This window comes from Syzygium oleosum, unplaced genomic scaffold (genome assembly GCF_021117445.2).
Source record: "Syzygium oleosum isolate NSW1041296 unplaced genomic scaffold, Sole_v2.1 Sole_v2.02, whole genome shotgun sequence".
In the NCBI taxonomy this organism is placed as follows: domain Eukaryota; kingdom Viridiplantae; phylum Streptophyta; class Magnoliopsida; order Myrtales; family Myrtaceae; genus Syzygium; species Syzygium oleosum.
This window is the reverse complement of record NW_026607486.1, coordinates 20,126,554-20,136,853: the sequence shown is the minus strand read 5'-3', so window position 1 is coordinate 20,136,853 and position 10,300 is coordinate 20,126,554.

The following is a 10,300-nucleotide window of genomic DNA, read 5'->3' as shown; positions in this document are numbered from 1 at the left end:
TTTAGACCTGTTAAATGGGTGGGTTGGACCGGGTTTGGGTCAGGTCATAAATGGTCTGACCCAAATGGACCCATTTACCCGTTTATGAACAATTTATGCGCAATGCAATTTTATTGACTTATACCCGAATGTGAAATTGTGTCATGATCAACCTTGAGTTTATTAAGTACGCTAAAAAGTTGAATACGAATTCACAATTGCTAAGTGTCCGTTTATTTCGTAAAAAATAAATAATTTGAAAAACATTTTCCTAAAAACAACCACTCAGGAAAATGTTTTACGAATCATTTATTTTTTACGAAATAAATGGAAATTTTTTTTTGGGGAAGGGGGGGGGGTTGCTAATTCAAACTAATTATTTGTCATGAACAATTTAACATGCTGTTGGAAACTTATTGCACCAAGTTGCATCCTAAAATGGACCACTTCCATCCACGACCACGACCACAACCAAACAGAAAATACTGTGGCCATTGAATTTCGGATAGAATTTTTTACTCCACATGATCAAACAATGGCTCCAGCTTTGACGTTCCCATGCAAGAGCAGGAGAGCACGATGGACACCAATACTTGTAGATCTATTAAAATAGGTCATAAACCCATTTCTTAACTCATATATTAGTAAATGAATCATAAATTGATTAGTTATATTTAGTAAATTGATCATAAATTGGTATAAGTATAATATAGATGTTAAATAACATTAATATCTCACACTTTTTATCATCTCCCAAAAAATCCTAAACTATACCCGCGTAACACAATATCCCAATTTTTTTTTTTTGTGTCGCCAAGACCTTTCGACTTGTACCCACTTGACAAGGAATATTTTTCTCAAACCGGCGAGAGTTTAGGACATTGGTGTCAATAATGACCAAAGTTTAGGATCTTTCTGTGGCAGACAGAAGGTATTTTTGTCATGCTGCTACTAGTTTGGAGGTTTTCCCAACATAAAAAAAAAAAAAAGCCGTAGTTTAGAACTTTTCGAGGTATTTTCTCTCTTTCGTACGTCGATTTCGACTGCTGCTTCGAAATTTAGTGACAAAGCACATAAATTCCGCGAAAAAGGAGAAGAAAGACAGTGGCGAAGGTGAAAAATGCCATATGTGAGGCCACGAGTTTCCTGCTTTTCTGCGGTGTTCTACGTTTTGGGAGTTTTTGCTTTGCATCTCATGCCTTCTCTGCGGCCCTCGTTCATGGCCACTCCCATCATCCAGAGCGTTCTGAATAAAGTCAAGAAAAAGTTCAAATTGGAAAAGGGCTATTTGATTCCGCGGCTTTACTTTTTGCAAGGAATCCCTCTCCACGTACGCTTCTCTCGTTCGCCGCTCGACTTTATTGAACGAGATTCGTGTCGTTCAATATCGGATTGGGGGAGAGCTTGCCCGAATTTGGTCATGTAGATCCAATCAGCAACAAGGTTTCCGAAATCAAGTGGGACTCGCGATTCGAACTTGACAAGTTATAAAGACATGAACCCGCGTGGATTTCGGTTATAACTGGGTGAACCCATCGCGTCGGCAACGAACTAAGCTTAGATTACGTAATTTGTTTTCATTTTATAGTTTATTTTTGTTGCAAGAAAATCGTATTTATTGCTCAAAAGCATACTTGAGAAGTAGTGAAGTACATAGGCTTTCATTGCAAAGAAAATTAAAATAGAACAAAACAAAGCCAAATCCAGAAAAAAAAAAATGAGGATCAATATAGCACCAACTGGGTTAAACATACAATCATTCCATAACAATTGATCCGTCAGGCAAAATAATCGGCGACCAATCACTAAATCTCGTATAATCGTTAATGATAAGCAAATGCCGGAAGTTCCTTATCCAATAACTACAACATTGCCATATGGTGGTGCACGCTTCCTCTATACCATCGCCATACGGAGACATTCAAACGAGTTGAATAAATACAAATCTAACTTTTGGAAGAGCAGATCTTCATAGTTCAGCGAAGCGCCATAGCTCCTACAATCACCATTGAAATTGGAGGCAGAGGACCTGTATACGGACAAAGCACGAGGTATCAAAGCCCTGAAAACATTATTAAACTCATATTTAAATTGGGAGAGAATAGCTCTTAGATCTAGAAATAGATTAGGAGATTGAACTAGACCTCGAATGAGCTCCCAAATCTAGATCAGGAGAGATGAAAAAAATAAGGAAAAAACAAGAAAACTCGAACAAAATCTAAGCTTATTTAAAATTTAAATTTATTTTCAAATGATCTTTGAGAAACCACTCCATGGTTGCAGGTTGAAGAAGACGATGGAGAGAGAAGAGAGAGGGAGGGAAGGAAAAGGACTTTTCGGCTGCTTGCCCAGAGGCGGTCGTGCGCAATTTTCACATTCGTATTATATAGTTCAATGAGATATTTGTTGTAGAAAAGTATTTCAAAACTTCTCTTGCTTTTCTTTGTGCCATGTATTGTTTGAGAAGCTCTCTTGTTCACTTTACTAATTGATTTATTTTTACTTACTTGGTAATAACAAGAAAACAATATTGGACTAGCGTGCTCCAGCTTCTTACACCGAACCAAGTATAAAGTTGGATTTAGCTCTCCCGCACGCAAAATATACACGAGGTCGAGTCCAAGATTCTTATTCACCGAGTTTTTAGTTTTTATCTATAGGCCTTCATCCGAAAAAGCCTATACACGAGTAAAACCAAATATCCTTAACTTTAAACCTTTGATTTTCATGCCGTGAACCTTCGTCGGACCAGTTGTTGCGATTCGTCAAACTAGTGGTTGCGATACTCAATATGCTAAGTGCTTCTAAGCCGCTGTGTTAATAATGCTTGCCTTGTATTTTCAGCTTTCAGTCAGCCTATTTCTCCTATAAATATCAACACGTTCTTCTTCATTCAACGTGCCAGAAAAAGCTCAGAAAATGCTCTCTTGTCTTGTTCTCTCTATTGGTTTTACATTTCTTGTTGGTTGTTTGTTTGTAAAACAAACAAAATAGTGCATTTTCCTTTGTCCCACGTAGGAAAGTTTTGAGAAAGTGGGCCACTTTATAATTGTGAATATCTTCTTGCTCTTTAGAGTGAAGACAATGGGGTGTGTGCTAGTCCACACAATACCCGCGTGCGGGTGCGCGGTTTAATTAGCACTAATCCCTTTATATTTTTATCTTATTTCGTAAGGTTATCTTATTAATTTTTTATTATTTGAAAGGTTGTTTTTTGTTTATTAAGTAATTTTCGAAATTATGAAAATTCGGAATTATATATTTATTTATTTATTTTATTCCGAATTTTACATGTGTCTTTCCAAGACAACTTTTGAAGATTATACTTATTCAGTTTTCAATCTTTTCCGAAGGGTTGCATCTATTCAGTTTGCAACTTCTTCCGAAGGAATATCTTTGTTAGCTTTGCAACCTTTCGTGAAGAGTTGCCAATGTTCTTTAAGACCGATTTCTATATATGTCAGTTTTTGGCAAGAAAGAAAAGAGAGATCAATTTCTTCAAGTCTTCTTTCGAAAACTACAGTCATCATTTCTTTGTTTCCTAGAGAGACCCTGGAGAAATACTAGAATTGCTATCTAGTATTCTCATTTTGAGACTTTGTTGTATCCCGGAGGATTTTTGCCGGTGACCATTAGCAACAATTGTGGGGCAAATAAATCCTTAAAGAAAGTGATATCACGCCTCAAAGTCCGACTTGATTGCTCTTTGATTCGAAGCCATTCATATTTACAACAATCTTAAGGATTTATTTCTGTCCAACAATGGAGTCGGAGACAATCAAAATCATGAACCAAGACATGGTCAAACTGGATCGGTTCGATGAGAACAACTATGCTCGCTGGAGGGACAAGATGATGTTCCTACTCACTGCCCTGAAGATATCCTATATTCTGGATCCAAAATTGGCGCCTATTGAAGATCCGAATCCTACTGTTGAGGGAGAACAACCAAGTGCGGAAGCCGTTGAAAGGGTTAACAAGGATAAAAGGAAACGTGAGGAGGATGAATTGCTGTGTCGTGGACACATTCTGAATACACTGTCTGATAGATTGTATGACTTATTCACTGAGATGAAGTCGGCCAGAGAAATTTGGAACGCACTGGAATTCAAGTACAAAGCGGAGGAGCAAGGTACCAATAAGTATTTAATTGCAAAGTATTTCGATTTCAAGTTTATTGATACTAAGCCCTTGTTGAAACAAGTCCACGAATTACAAGTGCTCGTCAACAAAATTCGTGCCCTCAAAATTGAAATTCCAAAAACCTTTCAAGTTGGAGCAATTATTGCAAAATTGCCTTCAACTTGGAAAGACTACGGAAAAAGGCTGATGCATAAGTCGGAGGACTTCACCTTGGAGCAAATACATAAACATCTTCGTATTGAGGAAGAGTCACGTACACGTGATAATTCTGTTTTGTATAATTCCAAGGTAAATGCTGTGGAAAGAAAAAGAAAATTCGGCCAGAACTTTAAAGTAAAGAACGGGCATACATTTAAGAAGACACACAAGAAGAAGAAGGGTTGTTGTTTTGTTTGTGGCAAACAGGGACATTATGCCAAGGACTACATTCACCGCAAGAGCATATCAAAGGACAAGAACATTCCAACGGTGAAGACAGATGCAAATTTGGTTGAAGAGAACTATGTGGCCATGATTTCAACCAAGTTTTCAAATATGAACATTGCTGAAATCAATGGTTCGATGGCTATGATTTCTGAGATCAATTCTGCCACTGTCCAATCCGGTTGGTGGCTAGATTCTGGAGCGACAGTTCATGTGTGCAAGGACAAATATTTGTTCAAGCAATTTGAAGAGACTGTCGACACAAATGCTCAAGAGGTCCTGATGGCGAATAATGCTCTTGCAAAGGTTGCTGGCAAAGGCACCGTGGAACTTGACCTCACTTCTGGAAAGAAGATTACTCTTCTTAATGTTTTTTATGTACCCGAAATTAGGAAGAACCTAGTTTCAATTGATTTACTTTGTAAGAGGGGTTTTCGAATTTTGTTTGAATCCGACAAGGTTATCCTGTCGAAGAATGGGATGTTTGTGGGGAAGGGCTATGCCAATGACGGCATGTATCAACTAAGTATCAATAATATTTTCGTATCTTCTGCTTATACTATTGAGTCTGCTTCTTTATGGCATAGTAGATTAGCACATATAAATTTTCGCTATTTAACAAATATGAAAAAGTTAGACTTGATTAATTTTAATGGCGAATTAGACAAATGTGAAATATGTGCTAAGTCTAAACTCATAAAGAAACCATTCCCTGGTGTTAATAGAAATTCGAATTTGTTGGATTTGGTGCATAGTGATAGATGCGAATTCAATGGCATGTTAACTCGTGATGGTAAAAGGTATTTCATTACCTTTGTGGATGATTGCAGTAGATATCTTTATGTTTATCTCATGAGGTCGAAGGATGAAGCATTCACCATGTTCAAGAAATATAAAGCTGAAGTAGAAAATCAATTGGAAAGGAAAATCAAAGTTCTACATTCAGACAGAGGTGGAGAATATTTCTTAAATGAATTTTCTTCATTTTGTGAAGAACATGGTATTATTCATCAAGTTTCCGCACCATACACTCCACAACAAAATGGTATGGCTGAAAGGAAAAATCGATCTCTCGGAGAAATGGTTAATTGTATGCTTTCAAATTCAAAGCTACCAATTAATATTTGGGGAGAAGCATTGCTTACTGCATATTATATTCATAATAGAATACCATCTAAGAGAAATAACGTGAGCCCTTATGAATTATGGAAAGGTAGAAAATCAAACATGTCATATCTTAAAGTGTGGGGGTGTTTGGCATACTACCGAGTACCGGACCCTAAAAGAACTAAACTTGGTCCTAGAGCTATCAAAAGTGTCTTTATTGGATATGCTGAAAACAGTAAAGCTTATAGGCTTCTTGACTTAGAATCCAATGTCATTGTAGAATCAAGAGATGTCGAATTCTTTGAGAACAAATGTTCTACAGGTTCTGAAATTATTGAAAATAATTCAAGACCTATAGAAACTTATGTAGATTCTCAAGAGAAAGGAACAAATGATTCTAGAGACATGACTGAATTGAGGAGAAGCTCTAGAGCAAGAAAATCTAAGGATTTAGGTCCAGATTATATTACTCACGTTTTTCTTGTTGAAGGAGACAGAGATAATAACGTGGTAAATAAATATCCTTTAGTATTAAATTTAGAAGACGATCCTAAAAGCTTTGTTGATGCTATGTCTTCTAGATATGCTTCTTTTTGGAAAGAAGCTGTAAATGATGAAATGGACTCAATTATGTCCAATAATACTTGGGTATTAGTAGATTTACCTAAAGGATCCAAGCCTATTGGTTGCAAATGCGTTTTTAGAAGAAAATATCATTCTGATGGTTCTATCCAAGCTTTTAAGGCTAGACTAGTGGCAAAGGGATATAGATAAAAGGAAGGAATAGATTATTTTGATACGTATGCTCCTGTTGCACGTATAACTTCTATTCGAATTCTTTTTGCTATAGCTTCCATTTATGATCTTTGTGTTCATCAAATAGATGTGAAGACTGCTTTCTTGAATGGAGACTTAAATGAGGAAATTTACATGGAACAACTAGAAGGTTTCGTTCTTCCTGGAAATGAAAGGAAAGTATGTAAATTGACAAAGTCTCTTTACGGGCTTAAGCAAGCTCCTAAGCAGTGGCATGAAAAATTTGATTCGGTCATATTGTCTAATGGTTTCATCCACAATAGTGCTGATAAGTGTATATATTCTAAATTCACTAAAGACTATGGTGTCTTAGTATGCTTGTATGTTGATGATATGCTTATCTTTGGAACAAATATGACTGGAATAGTTGAGACTAAGAAGTATCTAACCTCCATGTTTAAAATGAAGGATTTAGGTGAAGTAGATACTATCTTAGGTATTAAAGTTAAAAAGCATGGTGGGGGTTATTCTTTGAGCCAATGTGATTATATTGAAAAAATGCTAAATAAATTTCAGCATCTTGGTTTCAAGGAAATAAGTACTCCATTTGATTCCAGTATTAAGTTAAATTATAATGCTGGTAGAGCGGTAGCACAACTTGAATATGCGAGTGCTATAGGGTCTTTAATGTATGCGATGCATTGTACTAGACCTGATATTGCTCATTCTGTGTGCAAGTTGAGTAGGTTTACTAGTAATCCAAGTATAGAACATTGGAGGGCTATTACCAGAATTTTTGGTTATCTTAAGAGAACTAAAAATTTAGGTCTGTTCTTTAATAATTATCCGGCTGTATTAGAAGGATACACCAATGCTAGTTGGATTACAAGTGTGGGTGATAAACATTCCACTTCTGGATGGATTTTTACACTTGGCGGAGGTGCTGTTTCTTGGGCGAGCAAGAAACAAACATGTATAACTCACTCAACGATGGAATCCGAATTCGTTGCGTTAGCGGCAACTGGGAAAGAGGCTGAATGGATTAGGAATTTGTTGTCGGATATCAAATTATGGCCTAGTCCTATGCCTCCTATCTCTATTCATTGTGATAGTCAAGCTACTTTGGCAAGAGCTTATAATAGCACCTATAATGGGAAGTCTAGACATATTAGCCTAAGGCATGAGTTTGTGAGACAATTGATTAAAGATGGTACCATAACAATTGTCTACGTGAGGTCAAGTAATAATTTGGCTGATCCCTTGACAAAGGCATTACCAAGAGATATGGTAAAAATGACCTCACAAGAAATGGGGCTGAAACCCTTTAATTAAAATCACCAGTAATGGTAATCCGACCTTTTTCTAGAACATCACTAGTTATAAGGTTTAATGGGTAAAAACAAGTTACTGAAAAGTGATTGTTTGATACCGACGCTAGCCCTGATATGAGAAGTCGGTATCGTCTGTTACGGTTTCAAGGGTGAATTGAATTCTTAATGAAGTATTGTACAAATATGTAATGTGTTAATAGTAACAGAAACACATGGTAGATACTTCACCTATATGAGCTTAGAAGTGGTGCCGCTTCTTACGAAAGTTAGGGTTGCTTTCTAGAGAGCTCATGAAACAGGATCAAGCACAAGGCCATAATAGTGCTGAGTAATATAGAACTTCTCGCTAAAACAAGAGGTTAGTATATGTGCGGTATGTCCGATTCTATTATTTAAAAGTACAAGTTTAAAGCCGAGCTACTTGTCACTTTGATAGAGTCTTGAGGTACTTGTACTAAGTAAAGGTTTAACTCGAAAGAGACCTTTATGTATGTATATTAATCTCATGGAAATTATGGCTGTATTTTTTTTTTTAATCTTAGTTGGTATTTTGTTTTACAAACAAAGTGGGGGATTGTTGGTTGTTTGTTTGTAAAACAAACAAAATAGTGCATTTTCCTTTGTCCCACATAGGAAAGTTTTGAGAAAGTGGGCCACTTTATAACTGTGAATATCTTCTTGCTCTTTAGAGTGAAGACAATGGGGTGTGTGCTAGTCCACATAATACCCGCGTGCGGGTGCGCGGTTTAATTAGCACTAATCCCTTTATATTTTTATCTTATTTCGTAAGGTTATCTTATTAATTTTTTATTATTTGAAAGGTTGTTTTTTGTTTATTAAGTAATTTTCGAAATTATGAAAATTCGGAATTATATATTTATTTATTTATTTTATTCCGAATTTTACATGTGTCTTTCCAAGACAACTTTTGAAGATTATACTTGTTCAGTTTTCAATCTTTTCCGAAGGGTTGCATCTATTCAGTTTGCAACTTCTTCCGAAGGAATATCTTTATTAGCTTTGCAACCTTTCGTGAAGAGTTGCCAATGTTCTTTAAGACCGATTTCTATATATGTCAGTTTTTGGCAAGAAAGAAAAGAGAGATCAATTTCTTCAAGTCTTCTTTCGAAAACTACAGTCATCATTTCTTTGTTTCCTAGAGAGACCCTGGAGAAATACTAGAATTGCTATCTAGTATTCTCATTTTGAGACTTTGTTGTATCCCGGAGGATTTTTGCCGGTGACCATTAGCAATAATTGTGGGGCAAATAAATCCTTAAGGAAAGTGATATCACGCCTCAAAGTCCGACTTGATTGCTCTTTGATTCGAAGCCATTCATATTTACAACATTTCTTGCTATTCTTGTTTTGCTCGTATAGAAAAGTGCTGACTAATCAGAAGGTCTGTCGAATCCTAAAGGATAATCATGCACCTATCTTTGCACTCTCTGAAAGGCTGAAAATATTAAGGGATTCTCCATTTACACTTTATATTTAAGGATACATGCCCTTAGAAGTTTGACTGGCCCATATACATGCATCTTTAAGCCGGATGAAAATATCAATAGCTTTCTGGTAGATAGTTTGTGTTACTAGACAATTTATAAGTGAAAATGCAGATTACATATTTACAATTACCCTTTTCTTTTCGCCAAAATTCGTGCCATCTAAAGAGATAAAAAGAAATTTCCCATGGGACATCGAGAAAATGTATCAAAAAACATTTACACATCCAAATATAGATCCCCCACCCAAATGGCAAAAAAAAATTGTGAGTAAGATTCCACATATCACAAGCTAGATAACATCATTGGAGGGAGAGAGAGAGAGAGGCGTATATGTCATCCGCCTATTATTCTCATTTTTGTGCAGGGCAAAAGTTCCGTTTGTTTTGTGAAAAATAAATAATTTTAAAAATATTTTTTAAAAAAATAATCACTTATATCGCTTGAAATGATTAGTTAATGAAAAATCTTTTTATTATTAACAATAATATAAATCTAAACATTTTTGTAGACGATGAGAATATTGTTTGTTCGTTCATTTATGTAAAGTAATACAAGTAATCATTTTCAAGAAAATACTTTTCAAATTATTTATTTTCTACGAAATAAACAAGGCCAAAATATTTTACTCTTTATTTGTAGCATTTGGAAATTCCAGCTGTGATTTGTTTATTAAGAGGTGATAAGTAGGTTGTCCGAAGAGAGAGGCATACTAGAAGGTGCACCGGAGGGTAACACAAGAGACGCCCAAAATATCTTGGACCATGTGGAAAAACCACTCAAAAAACAACACGTGGCATGGGTTTTGGTGGGGGGCAAAACTTGCGTCCGGAGCCTCTGCGGATTCACGTGCCCTGTTCGGTTCTTGTTGTTGGGGTCTCCGTGCCCACACACATCAAGGACCGACATCCTCCCTAAAAAACGTTTGATTTAAGGTTTTTTTGTCTGATTTATTTTAGATATATCTTACTATCGAAAGAAAAAGTGTCAGAAAAATTTTAAACCTAATGTATTGATATCAATTTAATCATGAACTTTTTGACTCGATACCAATTT